Raw genomic sequence first — 27,919 nt, 5'->3', positions numbered from 1 at the left:
CCTGTATGAGTTAGCCAACACCTGTGCATTCACCAATGCCAAGAACAAAAATGAGCATAACAGGTTGGTCATTGGTATATTGGACAAAGTGCTGTCAAGGCAAATGAGCGAGTGAAGTAGTATACAATGTTTGTCCAAAATATGATGGGGTGGCCAAAATTATGAAGTTAAAGTGTCAGAGAATGTAAAAGCCTACTACACCTACAGATATTACCTCACCACTTAAGCAATGACAGAATGGTAGTACCACAAACGTGTAGAGCTGAGCAACACATACAGTACAGTACATACAGTACAAGATGGCCATCAGGGAAGAGTGAAGCACAGCGATTACGCTCAAGGTTCTTTCACACGTCCATTGTTTGATCTGGACCTTCACAGTTTCCATTTTCATGCTAATGAAATGGCAGATTAAAGCTGCCTCAGGTCATGGTCTGGATGAAAGGACCAAAATTTGGACTGACCAACAGAGGTGCTCTCAGTCCAGATCAAGCTGAACCATCCGGTTTGTAGAGGTGGGCGGATCGATCCTAATATCGATAATATCGATACCAACGCTGGTATTGATATTGAACAATCCTCGTGTAAAAAGATCAATACTCAAGCTTTTTTTCTCTCCCGCACGCACTGACTGCTGCACACGCAGATTCATCAAAGTCTACTCTCTGTCTGTAACAGCTGCGCTGTGTCACACGACACGGAGCAGCGCGCCCTTGTATTGTGGTTTGTCAGCCCTCTACCTCAAGAGATTTTGTTTTAAGTTGTGCTGAGTGATTTTTTTAAACAAAAATGTTGATTGTGATAATAAAGTATTTTGTTGTCACGTACAGTGTTTGGTGAAATTCTATCCTAGGTCTTTTGGATCCTTTGGATCTTTGAAGTTTAAATATGAAAAAGTATCGGTATCGATATCGGCGGTACTCGGCCTGTATTTACTTGGTATCGGATCAATACCAAAATTCCCGGTATCGCCCACCTCTACCAGTTTGTTTTGCTGTGCGAAAACACTTTTTGGATAGATTTTCAGACCACTTACAGGAATTCAAGGAAGGTCATTGTCACCTATTCAGCAGTAGAAGAAGAAATAAGCAATAATTTAATTATTGGAAACATACAGCCTTTTGCACAGACTTTTAGTAAAACAGGAAGCTCTAATGCTCACCTAAAATTTTAATTTTTTTTGGATGTCTAGCTTAATTTGTCTCTGTAGTATCACACACAGTTTTCATGTTTACTTAATTAAAACTAGGTGACCGTCTGCAGTTAAGTAATCCATCTCTTGCTTCCTGTGTTTTCTCTGTGTTAAAGATAAACCAGCATCTGTTTCGTCCTCATCATTGTGGGATGTGGTTAGAATCTGAAAATTAGTAGTGTTTAACGGCAGTTGCCGCCATATGCTGCTGGTAAAAATATCACATCAATAATAATTTTGTATTGAAAGGAATTTGTTTATAATTTTTTCTCCATTCAGCTGGAAATGTCCACCAAATTAAGAACAAACCGGTCAATATGAAGTATAGGGAGATGCAGTTTGGTGCAAAGTGCAGTGTAAAAGTAAACTAACCGGACCAAACATATAAAACGTGTCCTCGGTTCAGACATTTTTCTGGACTTTCAGGTCTCAAAAAAAAAAAAACTATGATGGCCTAGAATATGCGGAGACATTCAGGAAAAAGCACATGTAAACACTGTCAAGGGTCCAAGCCTACACGGAAAAAAAGAGAATAGTTGAACCAACTTAAAAAAGCATTATTTTGGTAAAACCTGAATGAATGAAGTTGTTTGAACGTAAGATCGTAAGTTAGATCAACTCTAGATCAACAATAACTTACAAACTTAAGTTCAAACAACTTAAGTTTGTAAGTTGTAAGTTAGATCAAGTCTAGATCAACAATAACTTACAAACTTAAGTTCAAACATCTTCATTCTTTCAGGTTTTACCAATTGTAATGCTTTTTAAATTGGTTCTTTTTTCAATGTACTCAAAAGAGAGGACCTCATCAGTAAACACTGCTTCCCAGCCTCCTATGGGAGAGTAGCAGCAGATATTTGTAAGCTAAATTAACAAAAGTACTTGACTATTTGAGTCAAGTATTTTTCTTTTTACACAGCAACAGCCTGCCCCAGGGATATTTCAGGTGAAACCACTGGAGGTAAGATTAAAAACATCTTCAGGTGGCGATGCTTAAACACACCATTCACAGAGAATGGTCCCCAGTTCTCCAAAAGAACTTTCATGGAGTTTTCTCAGAAGGGCAATTTCAAACACAAGCAGCCTTCACTACGCTCAAGCCATTGGTCAGGCTGAGAGAGCTTTACAGACAGCAAAACACATCCTGGAACACATTAATCCTTGCTTAGCCTTTGTGATCTACAGAGCAACCCTGCCCCAGGCCTGAACCCATCTGAGCTCATGCTTCGCAGGCAAATCCACACCACAGGTCCTAATTTGGAAGCTGAGCTACAGTCAGCATGGGCAGATCTCCAGAGCACGAGACAGGTGGATAAGAGAGCAACAGACACACCTATGAAAACAGGCACGGTGCCAGACATCTACCAGAACTCCAGCCTGGAATCAGCTTTGCTGTGAAGCTGGACAACAAACAAGGATGGACAATGACAGCATCTGCTCTTGCTCAGTGTGACTCATCCAGGTCATCTTTGGTCCAGCAGGAGTACTACGCAGGAATCGTTGCCACGTGAGACCCTTCCCCGGCACTCCAGGGACTTCTGAAAACAGTGAAGAGGCTCAGTGTGAAGGAGAGTCACACTCGCCAGTCCCCAACACTGATATACCACCTGCTTCACCTTCAATCATGGCGCCATCGACTCCGCCACGGGTGACTTCCCGGGACGGACGTGTGAAGCCACCAGACGGATCTGGAGATTGTGTCAAGTCGGCTGCATCAAGCAGAATAACACTTTACTGTGGCTCATTCAGATGTCTTTGAATTAGAATTCATGATTAAAAAAGAAAACTGTCACAGAAGAGACTGTTTTTATATTCAAAGTCTTGTGCAGAACTGTTAAATAATATATTGAAATCTAACCAGAAATCAAATTTAACCAGATAAAATGTAGTTTCAATAATATCAGCATTGGTTTAGAGCTGTTAACAAAATAGGTTCCAAGAAAGGTGGTATCAGTTTGAAACAGTTTGGCAATTTAGCCAGTGAAGTTCTAATTTCAACTGCTTTACATCTTTTTTAAAACAGCTTAAAATCACTGTGGGAGAGAAAGGCCTCTGGGCGTATTCAATGGGATCGTGTACACTCACTTATTTTTTTCCTGTTACAAAGACATTTTTGTATGTCACAAAAACTTGCACCCAAGGGATGACATACCAATGAGCAGGGCAGCTGTTTATGGAATGTCAATAGTTAAGGTATAGTTAATATGTAGTTACTATTTAGTCATCTATTTCTTTGAATATATTTGATATCATTACCTTTGTTCATTACCTTTATGGACAGAATTTCTAGGCGCAGTCAGGGTGTAGAGGGCGTCCGGTTTGGGAACCACAGAATCTCATCTCTGCTGTTTGTGGACGATGTAGTTCTGTTGGCTTCGTCAAATCAGGACCTTCCGCGTGCACTGGAGCAGTTTGCAGCTGAGTGTGAAGCGTCTGGGATGAAAATCAACACCTCCAAATCCGAGGCCATGGTTCTCGACCACAAAAAGGTGCTTTGCCCTCTTCAGGTCGGTGGAGTGTCCTTGCCTCAAGTGGAGGAGTTTAAGTATCTCAGGGTCTTGTTCACGAGAGAGGGATGGATGGAGCATGAGATCGACAGACGGATCGGTGCAGCATCTGCAGTGATGCAGTCGCTGTATCAGACCATCATGGTGAAGAGAGAGCTGAGCAGGGGGGCAAAGCTCTCGATTTACTGATCGATCTACGTTCTGACCCTCACCTATGGTCATGAGATTTGGCTCATGACCGAAAGAACAAGTTTGCAATTACAAGAGGCCGAGATGGGTTTCCTCTGCAGGGTGGCTGGGCGCTCCCTTAGAGATAGGGTGAGGAGCTCGGTCACTCGGGAGGAGTTCGGAGTCGAGCCACTGCTCCTCGACGTCGAAAGGAGCCAGCTGAGGCTCAGGCATCTTTTAGGGATGCCCCCTGGTCGCCTCGTTGGAGAGGTGTTCCGGGCACGTCCCATCAGGAGTGTGCCCCGGGGAAGACCCAGGACATGCTGGAGGGACTACGTTTCGCAGCTGGCTCCTCCCCCAGAGGAGCTGAGGGAGGTGTGTGTGGATCGGGAGGTCTGGGTGGCTTTGCTTGAGCTGCTGCCCCCATGACCTGACCTCGGATGAAGCGGAAGAAAATGGATGGATGGATTGATATTTGATATCAGGTCCATTAATGATGCACGGACATGGTACGTCACGATTTGTGTACGTCACACTCTATAGCATTTCAGTTGCTACAGAACCAGCTTGGAACTACGCCATGAGTTATGAATGAATGAATAATGAATGATTTATTGTCATTACAACAAGTGCAACAAAATTATCTTCACACCCAATTACCTCAGACAAAAATACAGCAATTAATCCACAATTTTTACTAGTTGAATGTAATAATGGCACACATCAGAATGAAAACAACTGCACATATACATTTAATTGTTAATGTATGCTAAACTTTGAAACAGTCCGCCATCCGAATTGAGGCAATGTGAGTGTGGGTGGCCGCAGCAGCCATGCCGCACAGCCGAGCTTGGGGGGGGGTTCTGCATTTGTGTCGTGCAGCCTCCCGAGGGGGGGAAGGAGTGGCAAGTGCAGAGGCCAGGGTGGTGGGTGGTTACAGTAAATCAAGGGGAGGTGGGGGTGGGGCGTTCGTGCGCCAATGTGTACAGGTGGGTTCATATCAGTCTCTGTCCTTGTATGCGTAGACTCCGAAGTGGCCTTATCGACAACCGCAGACTGTGGGGGAGGGCACATGAAGAGGGAGCCATGTGCATCACCAGGGCCGTTGAAATATTTCTGGAGGAAAACAAGCAGGGCATTTTGACCTTCGGTAGCTGATAAGGCTGCCGTGTTTGAGATAAGCTGGGCACACACTGTACGATATTTTCAATTGTTGTACTCGGCTCCAGCTCAAACTGTACAACAAAACCACAGGGTGTAAAAGTTAAGAGCACACGATTTATGCTCTCACACTATACGGCCCAATGCTCTGATGCGATCTGACTGCTCACATTGTACATTCAAAAACCACACGTCGGACTTGTGTTTCCAGAAGCAAAACATAAACAGAAGCTTTTTTTTTTCAAACTTTATTTACATTTCTTATTTTTACAAAAACTTGATGGGAGACATCAAAGTTTAAAAAAAGAAAAAAGAACAATTCAAGACTTTACATGAGTTGAAGAAAGGGGGGAAAAGAGACAGAAGCTGCTCTCCCAAAGAGATGATCACTGTTTATGCTCTCTCCAATTCCGCATCGGTGTTTGCACATGCACAGTGCAAGGGGTTGGACGCTTGTAGCGCTTCACCAGCGGGATACCTTCACGATAGCCGACCAGAATATCGAACGGATTTGATTTTCATTCGACCATACGATTGCCGATCGGGATGTGGTCATGAGAGGTTAAACGCAGCTCCATGTATACTACACGATGCAGGACACGCGATTAAGCTGAAACTTGGCGCGATCCAAAAAATTCTCGCACGAGTGAAAAATCAGCTGAAAAAGGGCCAAAACTTGCACAGTGTAAGCCCAGCTTTAGAGTGCACTGTCATTTGGTTTTCACAATACATCTTGGTTTGAACACTTTAAGCAGTAGCTAACAGTTCCAACAAACCTCTCTCAGTTGCTGTGCATCACGTTTTTTTTGTGTACCTCACATTTTTGTGTATCTCGTATTGGACCAGAAATACAGACATGCCGTTGGAAGAGTATTAGTTTTAAGGAAGTAGACTAGTCAGCGTATGGTCCAAGAATATTAAAAAAATGCATTTCTTTTGCCCGTGGCAAGGTGCTCTGAATGCTGATTCAGCTGTATCTCAATGCTGAGCAGGTATTAAGCTCTAAAACTTCACACATTAATACAGTGGTCCATCACTATAACGCGGTTCACCTTTCGCGGCCTCGTAGTTTCGCTGATTTTTTTAGTGCAATTTTGCATGCTTTTTTTTAACAGCACATTGTGTTCTGCGTCCTTATCAGGCGGGCCGGTTACGGCACCGGTCGGCATCACTGGCTTCACCGATTGCTCTCACTGCCTCCGATGCCCTTACTGAGTCTGCGGGCTCGGTAAATGCAGCATCGGGCCACTCATACCGCCCTCCTGTCTGCTGTGCGGAGCTGCGCCAAATCTGGTGTATAAACTGTGTAGTGAGGGGTTTTACAGCCTTAAAACATCTACAATAATTGCAAAAAATAGCGCTGACTACTTCGCTTATCGCGGGTTATTTTTACAACGTAACTCCTGCGATAAACGAGGGACCACTGTACTCCATACAGTACCCTTTAAAATGGCATATTACATTACATATTTTAAGGTATTTCATTTTCTACCCTATTGTGGCCAAAATCTGTATGCGTTCCCATACTATGAGCCTCTGTCAAAAAGGGAAAGGGGCATGCCAACTCATAGCTCATTTCCATTTAAAGCAACAGGCCTATCCAAGTAATTTTGTAGTGTTGTGAAAGAATCTTCAGCTATGACCTCAGTGTCTGTCAGATACTTTAGTTCCAAATTTTTATACCTGTTCTTCAGACACGTGGTGAGCTATAAGTTGCTTAGTGAACAGTTGTACAATATCATGTAACCTCTTTGATGGTTTTGACCACTTAATTTAAAGGCAGGAGGGACTGTGAAAGCTCCTTCATAAAACTCAGCTAATGAAAGAATAAGGATCTTTATTTGTGCCCCCGCATTTCATCAGTGCCTTCTCATGGCTGTTGTTCCACAAATATAATTGATGAAATTGGATAAACTGTGCTTGGTATTTTTTTCCCCTCTCTCTGGGACTCAAGAATTTGAGTCTGTAATGCCTCCAGGTTGCCATGACCAGATGTAAAATAAACGACTGTAGACGAACTGCAGAGTGCTAAAGTATGCACTTCATTAACAATAAACACATCAGATGCTGATTAATTTAAATGCAGCAGGGTTTTAGTTTTTTTAGTTTTTGCCTCCGTGTCAGTGAACACAACATGAGTTTGTGATTAAACAAACTTCCAGAAAGTCTTGCTTTGTTAGCCTTTATTCTGCCAATCACGTTGCCAGGTTTGATTCATTATGTTGTTCTCAGTGCAGACGTGACAGCTCACATGGGGCCTTAGTTCCATACCTATGCTGACTTTTTAGTTTGGTTTAGATTGACTTGTCGAGTGTGGTGCCATTTATTGTTGGGATTGTGATCTTGATGAGCTGGGAAAACTTCACCTCTGGCGCAGCCGTAGCTTGACATTATGGTGCTGCAGGCCCAGTTTTGTGAAATTGCAGAATGGCAAAAACAATTGATGTCACGCACATGAAACCTTCCAGTCTCGTGTATTCAATCTGTGATATCCGATGCATCTACCAAGCTGTTTTTTTTCCTTGTCAATGAAATTGAATCAGTTTTGTTGATGTCATGACTTTTTTCCAAACCTATCTCATCTTTTTTTATGTTTTCCACAACATCTTTTGAGAGTTGTGAAAGAAACAGTTTTTTCTTTTCTTTTTTTTTTTTTACCTCAGTCAAAGATTAGTACTTCTTCCACTCTAAAACATTGCATCCTCATTTACTTATGTCCACTTGCTACCTCTCTTTAACATAAAGAGCTCTTGTTGAACTCAAGAGCAACATCCAAAACTTGTGGAGAGTGGACATAACTAAATGCAGCTGCAATGTTTTAGAGTGTACAAATTGTCAGTGTAGGATTAAGCCAAAATTCACAATGTCATCCTTTCCGCAACCACTGCATCTGTGTACTTGCCCATTAATGCCTTTGCAAACCAATAGCTAAATTCGTTTGCAAAGGTTTTCTGTTTGCTGCAAAACAAATCTGCCTATGGGTACAAATAAAGTCACCTGAACCTGAACCTGAAAAACACTTATTTGTGGATTTGAATATAAATTTACCACCATAACATAACACTCTGACAATCTGTGCACTAGTTGAAATTCGAAAACATGTTGATTATCCCACTAAAGATACAGATTTCTTCTGTATCATTTCTACCATTAAGACTCAGGAGACTACTAGTGCAGGTCAAGATGCTATGAGATAAGATGTTGAAAATGAAACCCTCGTGACCAGAAGATTAAAGCTGTGAGAATTAATAAATGGGTTTGCTTCTCTGTGGACCTTTAGACTCTGATTTAGGTTTTCTTTTTCATCTCTGTAGAAACTGATCGCCATTGGCAAGGAATGAAGTACGATTCAGACGTCAGATAAAATGTCAACTCTGATGTGTTTGAACATCTGTCAGCCAGATGGTTTTGATGTCTTTCACCTTTTCGTGGTTTTATTGATCTATTAATGTTGATCATCCTATTATCCTTGAACAGAATTTGCAGAGTATCTATATAGATTTTGTCTCAGTAGGTGCCATTGATTCATTTGCCATTTTCAGTATTTAATCATTACTACTGATGCAGTGCGTTATCCTTGAAATCTCTTAATATGAAGGTATTCTGTGTTACAGATAACATCACAAATCCTGTTGAAAAGATGTAATATTAAAGGTTCAGCAAATGACAAGTGCTGAAAGAAATTTCACTTCAGTTTGCTTCTTAAAATAAAGGGTAAAAGTGAAGCTTATTGGCTTTCATTTGCACGTTCTTGGAATAAACTAGAATTTGGATGCGAGCGCCCTGCTTTGGATGTGTTTGTAAGCATGGCATCGACACTCTTGTAGATCTGGCTGCTTGTGTTTATTTTCAACTTAACCCTAAAGGCAGTTTGGATCTAAATTTGAGAGTTAAAGCCACTGAAGCGCAAGATCCCGCTCACTAGCTATTATGGCACAGGCCCTGTTTTTCCACTCAGATTTGAAATGAAATGTATTTTTAAAGAATAGCTACAATCGTGGTAGCTCGATGTTACATTCTGTACGTGCTGCGAACAGAGAAGCGTTTTCTAACTCGTGCGGTCTAATGCTCATTTATCAAACGCTGTGACACGTCGGATTTACAAAGAGACAGAAAGACTGTCTGTGCAATGCACAACCCTACTAACACCTTTCTCCAATTTCACGCGCAGTCTCTATCACATGCCAGCCATCCCTCTAAATGTCACAGCTTCGGCAGAATGCTCCATCGATGCCAAAGGTTCAGAGGCCCTGAGATCAATATTACATCATTTCTCTCAATTAGGGCATATTTATTCCCCTCAAGTTATTGTACATCTGCGGGTGATCTTATCTGAATTCCTGGCAAGTCTGCAGATGAGACATGTCCCTGCAGGGAGGGGAAGACGGAGTAAGATCAAGATGAAGAGAGAGAGGAGGAAGAGGAACCAGAGAAATGAAGGTAGTGAGGGACTAGGAGACAAGTAGGAGTGATTGAGGGGGATTGAACACAATCATTTAAGATTCACAGAGTGGATGAAATATGATGGTGTCTTACCTTGGGTTATTACAGATGAAAGTGGATATAAGACAGCACACTGTCCCAAATGGTTAATATGCCCTGCAGTGTGGAGGCATAAATCGTGGCTGTCAGATTGTGGGAGGAGAAAAGGTTGCTGGTGGCGATTAGAAAGGGGACTCTTGGTGAAGGAATGCTCCCATTTGTGTTTTACATAAGTGTGCTAATGAGAGGGACGCAACACACAAGCACTTTGTAGGATGTGTTCAGCCCACTGGAGCGACAAGGGCTAATTTTACTTAATAGTTCAGAAACTCCACCAGACCATGACTGGACCAGTGCAACATTTAGATTTTGGATTCTGTCCATCAGGCTTGGTAATCAGAGATGTCTGGACACAAATGCAAGACTCAACCTCAGAGCTCTGAATTTTAAGACAGTTTACTTGTGGAGAAAGCTGGATCCAGTACACAGAAAGGCAGTCAAAAATCAGCAAACAAATCAGGAACATCAGGCAAGAAGACATGGTCAAAAAAACAGGCAGTCAGTCAAAAAAAACAACAGGAAGCAGACACGCCGAGGAAACACAACGAACAGAGCTGGAAGAGATGGCACAAGGCACAACGATCTGGTGACGAAACATTGCAATCAGTGAAGCTTATATACACCCTGGTGATGAGCTACAGATTAGGAACCGGTGTGTGGAAAGCACCATGATAAGGGTGTGGCCAAACAGTGTGCAATGCCCACCACCAAGCACCAAGAGAGACAGACAAGACAGGTAGGGACAGACAAAGCCCAAGCAGGAAAAAACCTAGCAAGACAAATCACATACACCAAATTCAAACAAACCTAACTAAACAGAATAAAGCAAGCATAATGCAAAAAGTCCAAACCCTGACAGCATCTGGCATCAAACGTCAAACTATTGTTATGCGTTGAGCATTCCCACTCTTGTTAGTTGTATCTCCTGCAACCTTGTACATGTCTCGACAAATGAAGAGAAAAATGGCTACAGGCATTTGCTCCCCACCTACAGAAAATAACACCAAGAACTGGCTGAGGCACTTGAGTATTAAGATATACAGTACAGCCTGGAGTCTGTGCCCACAGTTCTTCCCATCTCAGGGTACACAGATCAATCACAAATTCAGCAACGACATATGCTGCACAAAAAGTCTGGTTTATATTTAATTTAGATTTCTGCCTTGGTTGAGTTTGTTTAACTGAGCAGAATACCTACGAGAACAGCTATTGTACTCGAAGAGGACTGCTAACAAATGATAACATACTGTATCATTTATGGCTTAATAACTGTGGTAGAACTAATCTTTTCAGTCAACAAAGAGATCGGAGTCTTCTCTGTCAAAGATTTATTGGTCTGGCTCCTTTGTGTACTGAATCAAATTAACCACTGGATGCTCCATTCATTTACTGATGTACTGAGTCACAACAGCTCTTTAAGGAAATTGGAGACAGCGATGAACTGAATCAAGGTAGGACATCTTAGTGAAGGATAAACTAAATTAACAGTTCTGAGGAGCAATGAAGAAGCTGAGTAAGGAGACATAGTGTCTGGGTTTGCAGTGGTCTTGACTTGTCTTGACCTTTGACTACCTGCGTGATCTCAAGCATAAGTCTAGGGGGCAAATGGCATAGCTTGAATATAGGCATGTGTTTCTGGCTACTAAGAGAGTGTACTATTCTGACTAAATGAGCAAAAATAATCAGAATTCAAAGTTCTGTCTGACACTGTGGCTGCATGTATTCATGGGCAACCACCTGTCCATCACTCACCATTTACTGCTCAAGAATTCTTACATTATTTTGAAGATAAAATAGAGGATATTAGGTCAAAAATATCCCAGCATGCTTCAAGTCACACTACCAGACTCTGTAACTGATGTTGGCACCATCTACTTTTGCTGGTTATGCTGTTGCTACTCATGAACTCTGCTAAAAGCACAACTTGTCCACAGTGCTGTAATGTAATGAAGTAGAAATACTTCATTACTGTACTTAAGTAGAATTTTGACGTATCTGTACTTTACTTCATTAATTACATTTACGGCGACTTACACTTTTACGCCACTATATTTCCTCAATAAAATGTATACTTTTACTCTGATACATTTTTCTTAAACATCTTCGTTACTACAATACCTCGTTACTACAATATAAAAGTAAAAGAAATTTGGGCAATGCAGAGGTGAAAGTATAAGCCGGAGCGCAGCACATACAGTCCTCTTTCCTCTTCAGCAGGAGCACAGCGCCTTTCACCCCTGCTGAAACAAGTTCCGTGTTTGACATAAAACACGTTGAAAAAGCAAAAGATAAATAAATAAAATAAAATATGACAGGTTGAATCTGCACCCCCCGCTGAGGAAAAGGAAGACTGTGGAGGGTGAAAACCATTTGGGCTTTGGACACCAAATGCGCACACACTGATGCACACACACATACACTGGAGTGCAGCGCATGATAGGAGTTAACACCCGTAAGGGGGAAACTACCAACAAAACAAGCCGGTGTGTCTTTTATTTTATTTATCTTATTTGAAATGTTTACGGAGAAGCAAATCAGAATTATTAATTTATATAGCGCCAGTTCACGATAATATTGCCCCAAGGTGCGTCACACAACATTGAAAACATAACAAAAAAATTTAAATTAAAACATAATAAAAAGCAACCCATAAAAAAGTACAAAAAACAAAATTAAATATACATAATAACATACATAAAATACTAATGATAAAACAGAAAACAAGTGGGTCTAAAAGTCTCCACAGTGTCCGACTGCCTTATGTGCAGTGGGAGATTGTTCCACAGGGCAGGGGCAAGATATTAAAAGGCTATGTGACCGACAGACCTTTTATTCACCCTGAGAACACAGAGAAGTCCCGTACTCTGCAAACACAGGGCCCAAGCCGGTACGTAGGGCTTAACCAGGTCCGCCAGGTAGGAAGGTGCCAGTCCATGAACAATTTTATAGGTCAGTAACAGAACCTTAAAATTCGATCTCACAAAGACAGGAAGCCAGTGAAGGGATGCCAAAATGGGTGAAATATGATCAAACTTTCTGTGTCCTGACAAAAGTCTGGTAGCAGCATTTTGAACCAGTTGAAGACCCCTAGTGCTGGACTGCAGTAAGCCAGAAAATAAAGCATTGCAATAGTTCAGTCTAGAAGAGATAAATGCATGTATCAAAGTCTCAGCATCAGCCATAGACAGGATGGGACGAATCTTTGCTATATTCCGCTGATGGAAGAAAGCAGTCCACGTAATGTCTCTAATGTGGAGGTCAGAGGACAACGTAGGATCAAAAATTACCCCAAGATTCCTCACTTTGTCCATATGATGTATAACACACTTATGTGTGTTATACATCATATGGACAAAGTTATACTTCATATGGTTATGCATCACATGATGTTATACATCATATGGACAAATCTTATCAATACCCATCTTTTTTGGTTTATCATATATTCTATTGTCCTTTTTGTATAATTTTTTCTTGTCCCATTTTTTAAGTTATTATTTAGGAAATCAGACGTTTAGTTCAATTAGGTTAAGTTATGGAGAAGGGATGTGTCTATATAAGTTTATTACTTCAGCCCATTCCTTTTTGACATGTGAATTCATTGCTGCAATGTGAAGGTACTTGATTTTTTTCCCCGCCTTTAAATCTGTTTACATGTTCGAAATAAAGATGTAATTCATTCATGCATTCAAAATCCTCCTCTACACCACTTCACCATGAAGCTGTATAACTGAGGATGCAAAATTCAAAACTTGCACTTTGCACAATTTCTCCAATCACAGCAACAGAAGCATATAACTTATTCAAGGTTGTGGGGGTGTCTTGGTAGCTTTCCTCACTCATCGCCTTCTTGCACTTGGTTTTGGCTTTTGAAAACTGCCTCATCCGCACAGATTTACCATACAGGACTGTGAAGTTTGTATTTCTAAAAGACTGATGTAAATTGATGCCTAGTGTAGTCAGATACAAATCGGAACTCAACTGCCATTTGAGGTCGCAAAAAGGGGCGGAGCTGAAGATGGCAGGTACCTTGCCACTGGTGACACTTATTCATGGGATGGAATATTTTTGCTGCCTGCTTGTCACACTGTATCAGTAAACTTTAGGATAATGGATCGGGTACAGATCTGTGTTATCTGCATTACATATGTGTTTTGTACAAATCTAATGCCCTCGGCTTGCAGCTGGGTTGCCCAGTTAAGTTGTGTAAGCTTGCCGGTGACCCACATGAGTTCCCGTTGATTTCTATTGGTGTCATCATTTTGAATAGTTCAAAATTTTGTTCCCGAGGATTGCAACACTCCAGATGGTAGACAGGATATTGCAGGATGACCATGTAAGCTTCCAGGTTGATTGCGGTGGAGTTGGTGATTATCATGTGTTTGCCATTTTGCAATTATTTCTAAGTGGACAGGAAGTCTAAGTCCAAGACACAGTCGGTGAATTGGAAATGTTGATGTATCCATCCCCTGACCTATCTAAAGAAAACTGACAAAAAATAAATGAATTATATACAGCAGTGTTCAGAATAATAGTAGTGCTATGTGACTAAAAAGATTAATCCAGGTTTTGAGTACATTTCTTATTGTTACATGGGAAACAAGGTACCAGTAGATTCAGTAGATTCTCACAAATCCAACAAGACCAAGCATTCATGATATACACACTCTTAAGGCTATGAAATTGGGCTATTAGTAAAAAAAAACGTAGAAAAGGTGGTGTTCACAATAATAGTAGCATCTGCTGTTGACGCTACAAACTCAAAACTATTATGTTGAAACTGCTTTTTTAGCAATCCTGTGAATCACTAAACTAGTATTTAGTTGTATAACCACAATTTTACATGATTTCTTCACATTTGCGAGGCATTAATTTTATTGGTTTGGAACCAAGATTTTGCTCGTTTACTACTGTGCTTGGGGTCATTGTCTTGTTGAAACACCCATTTCAAGGGCATGTCCTCTTCAGCATAAGGCAACATAACCTCTTCAAGTATTTTGACATATCCAAACTGATCCATGATACCTGGTATGCGATATATAGGCCCAACACCATAGTAAGAGAAACATGTCCTTATCATGATGCTTGCACTACCATGCTTCACTGTCTTCACTGTGAACTGTGGCTTGAATTCAGAGTTTAGGGGTCATCTCACCAACTGTCTGTGGCCCTTGGACCCAAAAAGAACAATTTTACTGTCATCAGTCCACAAAATATTCCTCCATTTCTCTTTAGGCCAGTTGATGTGTTCTTTGGCAAATTGTAACCTCTTCTGCACATCTTTTATTTAACAGAGGGACTTTGCGGGGGATTCTTGCAAATAAATTAGCTTCACACAGGCATCTTCTAACTGTCACAGCACTTACAGCTAACTCCAGACTGTCTTTGATCATCCTGGAGCTGATCAATGGGTGAGCCTTTGCCATTATGGTTATTCTTCTATCCATTTTGATGGTTGTTATCCATTTTCTTCCACGCATCTCTGGTTTTTTTGTCCATTATAAAGCATTGGAGATCATTGTAGATGAACAGCCTAGAATTATTTCCACTCTCCAATCAACTTTTTAATCAAACTACGCTGTTTTTCTGAACAATGTCTTAAACGTCCCATTTTCCTCAGGCTTTCAAAGAGAAAAGCATGTTCAACAGGTGCTGGCTTCATCCTTACATAGGGGACACCTGATTCACATGAATATATCATTGCATATCATGAATGCTTGGTCTTGTTGGATTTGTGAGAATCTACTGAATCTACTGGTACCTTGTTTCCCATGTAACAATAAGAAATATACTCAAAACCTGGATTAATCTTTTTAGTCACATAGCACTACTATTATTCTGAACACTACTGTACGTGTGTTATACTTAAGAGTGCACTTACCTATGCAACCTCATCATCTTGGCTTTGATGTCCATCCATCCATCCATTTTCTTCCGCTTTATCCAGGGTCGGGTCGCAGGGGCAGTAGCTCAAGCAAAGCCGCCCAGACCTCCCAATCCACACACACCTCCCCCAGCTCCTCCGGGGGAATCCCGAGGTGTTCCCAAGCCAGCTGAGAGACATAGTACCTCCAGCATGGCCTGGTTCCCCGGGGCCTCCTCCCGATGGGACGTGCCCGGAATACCTCTCCAGCGAGGCATCCAGGGGGCATCCGGAAAAGATGCATGAGCCACCTCGGCTGGCTCCTTTCGACATGGAGGAGCAGCGGCTCGACTCCAAGCTCCTCACGAGTGACCGAGCTCCAAGGGAGCGCCCAGCCACCCTGCGGAGGAAACTCATCTCGGCCACTTGTACTCACAATCTTGTTCTTTTGGTCATGAGCCAAATCTCATGACCATAGGTGAAGGTTGGAACATAGATTGATCGGTAAATCGAGAGCTTTGTCCCCCTCTCTCTTCATCACGACGGTCTGATACAGTGACCGCATCACTGCAGACACTGCACCGATCCGTCTGTCGATCTCATGCTCCATCCATCCCTCACTCATGAACTCGTGAACAAGACCCAGAGATACTTAAACTCCTCCACTTGAGGCAAGGACACTCCACCGACCTGAAGAGGGCAAGGGACCTTTTTCCGGTTGAGAACCATGGCCTCGGATTTGGAGGTGCTGATTTTCATCCCGGACGCTTCACACTTGGCTGCAAACTGCCCCAGTGCACGCTGAAGGTCCTGATTTGACAAAGTCAACAGAACCACATTGTCTGCAAACAGCAGAGATAAGATTCTGTGGTTCCCAAACCAGACCCCCTCTACACCAAGCTCCTGCTGCAGTCATACATGGACCGGATAGCCCTTAGCAAAGAACCCCGTACTTCTGGAGCACCCCCCACAGGGCGCCTTGAGGGACACGGTCGAACGCCTTCTCCAGATCCACAAAGCACATGTGGACTGGTTGTGTGAACTCCCATGAAACTTTGAGCACCTGATGGAGGGTGTAGAGCTGGTCCAGTGTGCCATGACCAGGATGAAAACCACACTGCTCCTCCTGAATCCGAGGTTCGACTATCTGTCGAATTCTCCTCTCCAGTACTCTGGAATAGACCTTACGGGGAAGGCTGAGGAGTGTGACCCCCTGTAGTTGGAACACACTCTCCGGTCCCTCTTCTTAAACAGAGGGACCACAACCCCAGTCTGCCAATCCAGAGGCACTGTCCCCGACTGCCAAATGGTGTTACAGAGGCGTGTCAACCAAGACAGTCCCACAACATCCAAAGACTTAAGGTACTCAGGATAGATTTCATCCACCCCAGGAGCCTTGCCACCAAGGAGCTTTCTGACCACCTTGGTGACTTCGGCCTAGGTGATGGATGAGTCCGGCTCTGAGTGCCCAGTCTCTGCTTCCTCTTCGGAAGACATGACGATGGGATTGAGGAGATCCTCAAAGTATTCCTTCCACCGCCCGACAACATCCCCAGTCAGGGTCAACAGCTCCCCACCCGCACTATAGACAGTGTTGGCGGAGAGCTGCTTCCGCTTCCTGAGGCATCGGATGGTTTGCCAGAATTTCTTCGAGGCCGACTGATAGTCCATCTCCATGGCCTTCCCGTACTCCTCCCAGACCCGGGTTTTTGCCTGTGCGACTGTACAGGCTGCAGCACGCTTGGCCTGCTGGTACCTGTCAGCTGCCTCCGGGGTCCCACTTACCAACAAAGACAAGTAGGACTCCTTCTTCAGCTTGTGTTTGTGGCTTTGATGTTTTTATTTAATTTATATTGAGTTGTAGAGATTTGCTTTCAGTTTGAGTTGAAGGAGGATCATTTTAGAAATCTGAATATTAGAAAAGCCTGAATTATTTTTTTGTGTTGTAAATTGCATAACCAAATTCAAATGTGTAAAAAAAACCAAGGGGGTGAGTACTTTTGCAAGGCATTGTATGTTGTCCCTTCAGGAAGTATATAGCAGTTAACAAACAAGCCAGCTGAACATTTAACAGCTCTGTCAAACATCTTTATCACCTGTGTTCAAGTAATGTGAAAAACTGTTGGAAAAATTATGTCGAAGTGGTTCCCCAACCCAATAATTTAAATCACTGGAATTGAAAATCTGGCAGCTTTGGGCCCGTAAAAGCTTCCAGTATTGGTAAGTGTTTCAGTATGCAATATTCTCTTCCAGGCAGCCCCAGCTTGATTGATGTGGTTGGAGTATAACCTCTTTGAAATTTACTCTATTCTCAAAGGTTGTAGATTCTTAAAGGTTGTAGACCCAAATGTCACAAGACATACTGCAACTGGTGAAATGTCTTTGTATGCTAGGAGGGCTGACTTTATTACTTGGAGTTAATATTTACCTGAGCACTCAACGCTAAAGTCGAAATGAGTTTCTGAAAAACAAAAATCTTCGATACTGGGGCGATACAATGACTAAGCTAGGGTTTGCATTTGCCAAAATCAAGCCATGCCAAGGAAAAATGGCTTGAAAACTACCCTTATTTGTGATGTGAAAAGGGTGTTCCAAAATTGTCATTGCAAATCACAACACTGTTTTCACTTTTATTTTATTTCCCCAAATCAGAAAAAAATTGGGACTGGATTGAATGCAGATTTAAAATGAATTAATGAATAAACACAGTGATATTTACATTTACCTTTACTTTTATTTAATTTCAGACTGGATTGTGTGGTCAACTTAATTTAATTTGTTGATATCCAACCAATCTTACATTTCAGGCCTGCAACACATTCCAAAAACGTAGGAATGCTGAAGTGTTTACCACTTTATAATGTTGCCATTCCTTCTCATTTCTTCCTGCGAAGAAGTCTTAAGTTATGCGACACTACAGGGTCATCATTGTCACTGATAATGTGTGCAAAAAGGGATTTTGCAACTTGTTGGAAAAGCATGGAAAAGATTTCTTCTTGAAGGCAGCAAGTGTTGCTCAAAAATCTCAGTTTGGTTTCCTGCATTAGAGCTTCCATCACAGAAGTCTGAATTACCTTTGCCAAGGGAACACACACAGCCCCATGCATGACAGACCCTGGCTTTTGGACTTGTTGCTGATAACATTCTAGGGGGTCATTTTGGTCTTTGAGCCAGACCACACAGTGCCTATTTCTTCCACAAAAGAAAACTGATTTGTCTGACCACAACCCATCTTTCCACTGTGTGATGAGTAACAATCTGAATGACATTTGTGAATATAACTCCATATTTTAGTGCTTAGCAAAGGTTTTGTTATCCCTTGCCCATGTGGTTATATCAGCTATTGATGAATTGCTGAAGATTGCAGGTGTTTGTCCACTATTGCCCTTTATGTACTGAATTTCCTCTAGATTCCTTGAATTGTTCAATGACATTATGCATCGTAGAGGGAAGATGTAAATCCCTTCCAGTATTTCTTCAACAGCATTGTTTGTAAACATTTCAATAATTTTATCATGCATTTGTTGATGAACTAGATCCTCTGCCTCAGGGACTCAGCCTTTAATGGATACTACTTTTGTACAATGTCAAGACACTTACCCACTGACATCACCTGTTTGCAGTTCCATCTTTTTTTAAACCTTATTACTACCCCTAATTTGCCCCCATCCCATCTTAATGCAGGAATGCTTAAAATACAGGAATGGATGTATATTAAATGAAATGAAGTTGACCATGTAAAATAGAAGATGTATTTGGTTCATACTGTCTGCAATGCAATAGAAGTCAAGGTAAATGTAAGACTTACTGCCTGTTTTTTTGTTTAGTTTTGTTTTTTGTCTGTTTGCTTTTGTTTGGTTGTTTGTAATATGCATTTTCCATCCCATCCCAACATTTTATTATTTGAGGTTGTAGTACTGTGGAAGCTGTAACTCAACCACATGGGCGTGCAGCCAGTACATTCTATATGCCAATCCCAAACCCTGATAAATGAGTAGGGTTGCATCAGAAAAGGCATCCGGTGACAAAAAAAAAAAGCCACAGTAGATATGCAGGTCAGAAAGTAAAATTCCGGTGTCGAGGGCCGGTGTCACAGATCAGTGTCGCAGACCGCGGGGTTTGCCTCTAAAAATTTGTTGGCCCTGCCTCCACTGCGCATGCGTCATTTCGGAACTCAGCCGCTCATCTGACACAGTCTCTTCACCAAAGTGATCAAATGGATTAATGGGATTATTAACCATCAGATGACAAGATAAAAACCTCTTAAATCATTCTAAAGTCAGTTTTAAGCAGAAGCAAAGTCGTTTTAAGCAGAAACAAGGCGATACTCGGTGACACTTTGAAATGACTGGCGCGCAGTGAACACATCAGCTAGCAGCTCACGTAGCTGCAGTGCTCTGATCGCTTCCTCCTTCTTTTATGATGAAGTAATGCTGAATTTATGTGGAAATCACTGTTGTATTAAAGCTTCATATATCTGTTGCTGAAATAGATGATGACTGGGGTGCAGTTTTAAGCAGAAACAAGGTGGTGATCGGTGAACCGCAGCTAATGACGCATGCATAGTGAAGGCAGGGCGGACCAGTTTTTAGAGGGGGGCCATTCGGTCAGCGACACCGGATTATCAGTGACCACCACCGGTGCTGTCACCCAACAGGGTGTCTGTGGAAATTAGGCTACTGCTGGGTGAAGAAGACAAATGTGTCTAGAGACAGTAGGAGAGGAGGAAATCTAGACGAATATTGTGCGTGCAAGAATCCATGTGGAAGGGAAGTAAGGCCAGGACTGTCTGAGGTGGTTTCAAGTTGTTGGGTCATGGTGTGACTGGTAGGAGAGATGATGTTGGGGTCATTTTAAAGGATGAGTATGTTAAGAATGTGTTAAAGGTTAAGCAAGTGTCTGAGTCTGAGTATGAAGCTGGAATTGAAGGGATGATGATGAATATCATCAGTGCATATGCCCCACAAGTAGGTTGTGACATGACATTGTAAGAAGATTTCTGGAGTGAATTAGATGAGGTGATGAAGTGTGTTCCAAAGTATGAAAGAGTGGTGATGCAAAAAGGATGGAAATGGCTGTGGTGAAAAACTGCTTTCAGAAAAGTGAGGAGCACAAGGTGACATATAAGAGTGGAGGAAGGTGCACACAGCTGGACTACATTCTTTGTAGGACATTCAACTTAAAATAATTGGGGACTGCAAGGTGGCGTGTTGTTGGACAGCATTCAATGATGGTCTGTACAATGACTTTTGAGGTGAAGAAGAAGAAGAGAGCAAGCGCCCAACAAAGAATGAGACTGTGGAAACTGAAGAAGGAAGACTGTTGAATCACCGAGTGGAGATTTTTGATCCCACACTGTCCTGTGTGGCGAAGAAGAGGAGGAAAACGTTGCCACGAACAGCGGGAGAAGAAGAAAACTCAAAGGGTGGAAATGAGAGTGGGGACTTTGAATGTTGGTAGTATGACTGCTAAAGGGAGAGAGCTGGCTGATATGATGGAGAGGAGAAAAGGTAGACATATTGTGTGTGCAAGAGACCAAGTGCAAGGGAAGTAAGAGCAGGAGCATCGGCGGTGGGTACAAGTTGTTGTACCATGGTGAGGACAGGAAGAGAAATGGTGTTGGACATGTGCAGAGGAGGGACCCAGTGTGTATGCTGAGGATGGAGCCACCAGGCAGGAGGAGAAGAGGGAGACCAAAGAGGAGGTTCATAGATGTGCTGAGAGAGGATATGCAGGTGGTTGGTGTGACAGAGGAAGATACAGAGGACAGGGTGAGATGGAAACGATTGATCTGCTGTGGCGACCCCTAACGGGAACAGCCGAAAGACAAAGAAGAAGACTGTCCTTTGTGTCATATTAATTTCACATTAGCAATATTATGAGGACTGCTTTCTTCCACCCTCAAAACATTGCAAAGATTCGTCCCATCCTGTCTATGGCTGATGCAGAGACTCTGGTCCATGCATTTATCTCTTCTTGACTGGACGACTGCAATGTTCTGGCTGCATTTATGTGACTGTGTGTCCATACTGTTCAACTTTGTGCCCCTAGAGTGAAAAAGTCTGTAGGCCACAGAGCCTTCTCTTATCATGCCTGTGTCTTGTGGAATGATCTCCCTGTGGAGATAAAACAGATTCTGTAGAGACATTCAAGTCCAGACTGAAGATGCACCTATTCTCACTCTCATATGGCTAGGCAAAAATTATGGAATCACCGGCCTTGGAGGATGTTCATTCAGTTGTTTAATTTTGTAGAAAAAAAGCAGATCACAGACATGACACAAAACTAAAGTCATTTCAAATGGCAACTTTCTGGCTTTAAGAAACACTATAAGAAATCAGGAAAAAAAAATTGTGGCAGTCAGTAACGATTACTTTTTTAGACCAAGCAGAGGAAAAAAAAAATCTGGAATCACTCAATTCTGAGGAAAAAATTATGGAATCATGAAAAACAAAAGAACGCTCCAACACATCACTAGTATTTTTTTTGCACCACCTCTGGCTTTTATAACAGCTTGCAGTCTCTGAGGCATGGACTTAATGAGTGACAAACAGTACTCTTCATCAATCTGGCTCCAACTTTCTCTGATTGCTGTTGCCAGATCAGCTTTGCAGGTTGGAGCCTTGTCATGGACCATTTTCTTCAACTTGCACCAAAGATTTTCAGTTGGATTAAGATCCGGACTATTTGCAGGCCATGACATTGACCCTATGTGTCTTTTTGCAAGGAATGTTTTCACAGTTTTTGCCCTATGGCAAGATGCATTATCATCTTGAAAAATGATTTCATCATCACCAAACATCCTTTCAATTGATGGGATAAGAAAAGTGTCCAAAATATCAATGTAAACTTGTGCATTTATTGATGACACGCAGCCCCATATCATCAATGACTGTGGAAATTTACATGTTCTCTTCAGGCAGTCATCTTTATAAATCTCATTGGAATGGCACCAAACAAAAGTTCCAGCATCATCACCTTGCCCAATGCAGATTCGAGATTCATCACTGAATATGACTTTCATCCAGTCATCCACAGTCCATGATTGCTTTTCCTTAGCCCATTGTAACCTTGTTTTTTTCTGTTTAGGTGTTAATGATGGCTTTCGTTTAGCTTTTCTGTATGTAAATCCCATTTCTTATAGGTGGTTTCTTACAGTTCGGTCACAGACGTTGACTCCAGTTTCCCATTCCCATTCGTTCCTCATTTGTTTTGTTGTGCATTTTCGATTTTTGAGACATATTGCTTTAAGTTTTCTGTCTTGACGCTTTGATGTCTTCCTTGGTCTACCAGTATGTTTGCCTTTAACAACCTTCCCATGTTGTTTGTATTTGGTCCAGAGTTTAGACACAGCTCACTGTGAACAACCAACATCTTTTGCAACATTGCGTGATGATTTACCCTCTTTTAAGAGTTTCATAATCCTCTCCTTTGGTTCAATTGACATCTCTCGTGTTGGAGCCATGATTCATGTCAGTCCACTTGGTGCAACAGCTCTCCAAGGTGTGATCACTCCTTTTTAGATGCAGACTAACGAGCAGATCTGATTTGATGCAGGTGTTAGTTTTGGGGATGAAAATTTACAGGGTGATTCCATAATTTATTCCTCAGAATTGAGTGAGTCCATATTTTTTTCCCTCTGTTTGGTCTAAAAAAGTAACCGTTACTGACTGCCACAATTTTTTTCCTGATTTCTTATAGTGTTTCTTAAAGCCAGAAAGTTGCCATTTGAAATGACTTTAGTTTTGTGTCATGTCTGTGTTCTGCTTTTTTTCTGCAAAATTAAACAACTGAATGAACATCCTCCGAGGCCGGTGATTCCATAATTATTGCCAGGGGTAACTATGCTTCCTATCCCTTTATTTCATATTATTCTGGTTCTTAAACTTCATAAAACTTTGTAAAAACCTTGTAACTGTTAGAATGGCCTAAGTAGAGGGTCACCCCTATGAGTCTGGTGTGCTTGAGGTTTCTTCCTCAACATCATCAGAGGGAGTTTTTCCTTACCAGTGTCACCTGTGTGCTTGCTCGAGTGGTTGATAAGGTTAGATTGTACTCGTGTGAAGCACCTTGAGGCAGGGATGTCCAGCGGGATGCCCAGGTTTCATCTAGCTGTGACAGGTGGATATGAACTTTACTTTTGAGAGGTAGGGATGGACCGTTTGTCATCCAGGGTGGGTGCCATCCAAGACCCAAGGCGGTTCTGTAATGTTGTCGATGTGGAGACATGCAGGACCATTGCAGGTTCCCAGACCTTACACAACCTCTCGTTAATCCTTGTATTTAACGCTGTGCACTAAATACACGCTAAACGCTGTGATTGTCCAAGACACACTTTAAAGTCTGTTGCCATCCAGTTGTAGCTCAGTGAACAGCTGCGTACTTCAAGTCTGAGTTACAGTTTTTAATTACCAGGCCACCTTCTACACCTACCCCATCATCTGGTCTTCTGGTTGGTCTTCAAAGATGTTTCACCTCACTTGGACATCTTCAGTTACTTGAATGAGTGAGCGTTTTGGACCAAGAAGTTCAGTAAAGTCCTACAACTAAGTACCTGCTGGCTAGATAGCTGACAACGGCGTCGGCATGTTTTCTTTATGCTTCTTCCAGTGCCGTCAGGTATCAGTACCTTCAGCACTACAACATTTATGTATGTTGTCTAATATTCTGCCTCATTCAAACATCTACATATGGATACCGACAATAAGTGGACTCACGCTGCACCTTGCGACAGCTTGGCACTGGAAAGCCACCTGCTTTAAATTTAAATGCACCTTTTAGTGCAGCAGTTAAGCACAGCAATTTTTTACAGCCATTAGATTAGCCCTGAGTTTGACTTCAACACATCAGTGTCACCTTGCTCTTTTGTGAGCCGCTATTAAAAAACCTGGCACGCCAACAAGCACAGGAGTCATTAATTTCTTCTGGTGACTAGAAGAAAAGTCTTTTCTTTCCAGTTTCTTTTGTTGTTTGATGCCCTTATTTGTGTGTTTTATTTCAAGCCTGCATTTTGTTGAGCTTGCCATTTTCCTGACTGTTAGAATCCAGCGTCGACTCCGTCCCGAGGCCCCCAGGTTTTGGAATAGTCCACAGAGAGTAGAGACAGGTGCATCACCAGAAGGGAAAATGTGGGTGTTGTGACAGTGTTTCAAACTCCTATTTAACAGCAAAAATAAAAATAAATAAAATTTCAGTCATTGGCAAACTGATTTGTCTTTTTCTACCATTGTTTAACAATAAAAATATTGACTTTGTGTGGGGGAAAAACGAGAAACTCAAATATTGCAGCTTCATAAATGTTTGAGCCACCTGCTTCACATAAGTGAGCAATGCGAGACAAACTGAAGGCAGTGTTCTCATTGCTGTGATCCATTTGTTGTTGTTTCTATCTTGTGTGGATCTATGGAGGAAAGAATTTGAATCAATTTCAAGACAGATCTGTCCAGGATGGATTCTGTTCTGCGACTGGATCCAACTCCGCCGAACTGTGAGACTTAGCCACAGTGGGTAAAAAAAGCTGAAGTTTGCTTGCTTGTTAGGTTAGCTCCCTACATTAGAATCAAAAATAATATACGTCAGTTTGGATATTTTCTGTTTTGTTGTAATTTTTATTTTTGTTTATTTTTGTTTTTTGGGATTTTTTTTAATAACCCAAACAACCTTCCCATGGCTTAATCGTTGACATATCCATGAACCAAGCCCATGCATTCTTGTGTATATAAGCCCAAAAAACTAATTCAGAGTGATTTATCTACAGAATAGAATCCAGTGTTGAAAATCGACTGTCCACTCTTTATGTAGCTGTCTCCATCAATGTGTTTTGGGGTGATGTAACTGCACAATGTGCTCCATAAGTGTTGCTCAGTCTGCCTATGAATTGAAGGCATGGAAAAATGATGGAAAAAAAAGTTAGTCGCTATGTGTTAACAGATTTTAATAAAAGTAGTCTTTAATTGCTCTTTCCAATGAACCCATACATGCCTGGGTAAAAAAAAAATGTTTCATGTAAAGTGTGGAAATTTGGAGAAAAATATTCCATTCTGTTCATTTACTGTAATGTTTTTTTTTCTGTCATCATAATTCTCGATGGATTTTTATAAATGAAGCCTTGTAAGTTGTATTCAAGCTGATTAAAAGCTCAAATGAACCCATACATGGCTGGATAAAAAAATCCTTATGTATTAAATTATAAATCTGAAGTATGCCTTGCCATTGTGGTCATTTACATTGCTGCTTTTTCCACTGTAATATTATTGCTAGTCTTTTACATATATATGATTTTTACTAACATTTCGTTACAAGTAGATATAAAGCCATTCAGAATTTATGACTTTTGATCCTCAGTCAGGGTAAAAAGTACCACCCCCACCCCCCGCAACCACACTGTTAAATTTTAAATGCCGTCTGTGACCACCATGTACATATCAGATTAAACAACAACTGCAAGTATATATATGAGGTCTGTTAGAAAAGAATCTGGCCTTTTTATTTTTTGCAAAAACTATATGGATTTGAATCATGTGTGATTGCATCAGCCAAGCTTGAACCTTCGTGCGCATGCGTGAGTTTGTTCATGCCTGTCGGTTGCGTCATTCGCCTGTGAGCACGCCTTGTGGGAGGAGTGGTCCAGCCCCCTCGTCGGATTTTCATTGTCAGGAAATTGGCTGATCGACTGCCGCTTTGCTTCATCAAAAATTTTTCATAAGTGTGAGAGACAACCAAGTGGAAAACATCTGGAAAATTCAGATGGCTTTCGGTGAAGATCTTATGGGGATCACACAGATTAAGGACAATTACAACTGAATTAAAGATGGCCCACAGCGGCGGATGGCGCGCCGCGCACCGAGCGGTGATCGACAGGCTCAAACGACCAGATCATTTCCAAAGTGAACGCTTTGTTGATCCGGGACGTCGTCTGACTACCAGAGAAATGGCAAGACAGCTGGACATAGCATTTTTTCGGCACATTCCACTGTTACAGGAGTTTTTGTAATGGAAAGAGGAGCGGAGAAATTCGCCACGGAGCCGCTCATGGCGCTGGACGAAAGCACCTCCGTGTTGGTCTCACAGGACAAACCCTAACATGCCCAGCTCTTGCACCATTCGGAAAATTCAGATGGCTTTCAGTGGCTTTTCAGTCGTGTGACTATCCGAGAAATTGTAGATGAGCTGGACATGCCATAACATGTCCTGTGAGGCTTCATCACAGCATTGCTTTTTGTTCTGTCCCGACGCACAAATTCCTCCGCACGTCTTTTCATGCAGAAAAAGTGCTGATGTCAAACTCTTCTGCCATTTCTGTGGTAGTCAGACGACGTCCCAGATCAACAAAGTGTTTACTTTGGAAATGAATGGCACATTCCACTGTTACAGGAGTTTTTTTGTCATGAAAAGACGTGCAGAGGAATTCGCGCGTCGGGACGGCGGTGCAGGGCACAGAACAAAAAGCAACGCCGTGATGAAGCCTCACAGGACATGTTGTGGCATGTCCAGCTCGTCCACAATTTCTCGGATAGTCACACGACTGAAAAGCCACCGAAAGCCGTCTGAATCTTCCGAATGGTGCAAGAGCTGGGCATGTCAGGGCATGTCCTGTGAGACCAACAAGGAGGTGCTTTCGTCCCGTGCCATTAGCGGCTCTGTGGCAAATTCCTCTGCTCCTCTTTCCATGAAAAAAACTCCTGTAACAGTGGAATGTGCCGAAAAAATGCTATGTCCAGCTGTCTTGCCATTTCTCTGGTAGTCAGACGACGTCCCGGATCAACAAAGCGTTCACTTTGTAAATGATCTGGTCATTTGAGCCTGTCGATCGCCACTCGGTGCGCGGGGCACCATCCGCCGCTGTGGGCCGTCTTTAATCCAGTTGTAATTGTCCTTAATCTGTGCGATCCCCATAAGATCTTCACTGAAAGCCATCTGAATTTTCCAAATGGTTTCCACTTGGCTGTCTCTCACACTTTCTGAAAAAATTTTGATGAAGCAAAGCGGCAGTCGATCAGCCAATTTCCTGACAATGAAAATCCGACGAGGGGGCTGGACCACTCCTCCCACAAGGCGTGCTCACAGGCGAATGACGCAACCAACAGGCGTGAAAAAACTCACACATGCGCATGAAGGTTCAAGCTTGGCTGATGTAATCACACATGATTGAAATCCATATAGTTTTTGCAAAAAATGAAAAGGTTCATTACTTTTCTAACAGACCTCGTGTATATATATATATATATATATGTTCTCCACTCAGATTACAATAGCCAATCACAGATTAGCCTTTCTGTCCATCATTTACCTGTATTTTGGCATGGTTGGTGCCAGAAAGTTATGTTGGAAAAAGGCTAGGACCAAAAGTTATATTAGATCGGTTCCCACTGACCAATAGCGTTAGAGCTTACTGCCAACAGCTAGCCAATCAGAGTGCGGCATACGAAGGTCAGGAACTAGCTGACAGACGCTGGTTGAAAAAATGGCAACAAACGTCAACAACAG

At 42.1% G+C, this 27,919-nt stretch overlaps 1 protein-coding gene across 2 annotated transcripts in view; it reads left to right on the top strand.

Annotated features, from left to right (window-relative positions):
* LOC117514902 (interleukin-1 receptor accessory protein-like 1) overlaps positions 1–27,919 on the top strand; it is a 1,012,041-nt gene that overhangs the window by 564,019 nt on the left and 420,103 nt on the right. The gene's annotated exons all lie outside the window — the stretch shown is intronic.

The sequence above is a fragment of the Thalassophryne amazonica genome, chromosome 1 (genome assembly GCF_902500255.1).
Source record: "Thalassophryne amazonica chromosome 1, fThaAma1.1, whole genome shotgun sequence".
Classification (NCBI taxonomy): Eukaryota; Metazoa; Chordata; class Actinopteri; order Batrachoidiformes; family Batrachoididae; genus Thalassophryne; species Thalassophryne amazonica.
Note: the sequence above shows the minus strand (reverse complement) of the source record. Positions and strands in the feature narration are given on the sequence as shown.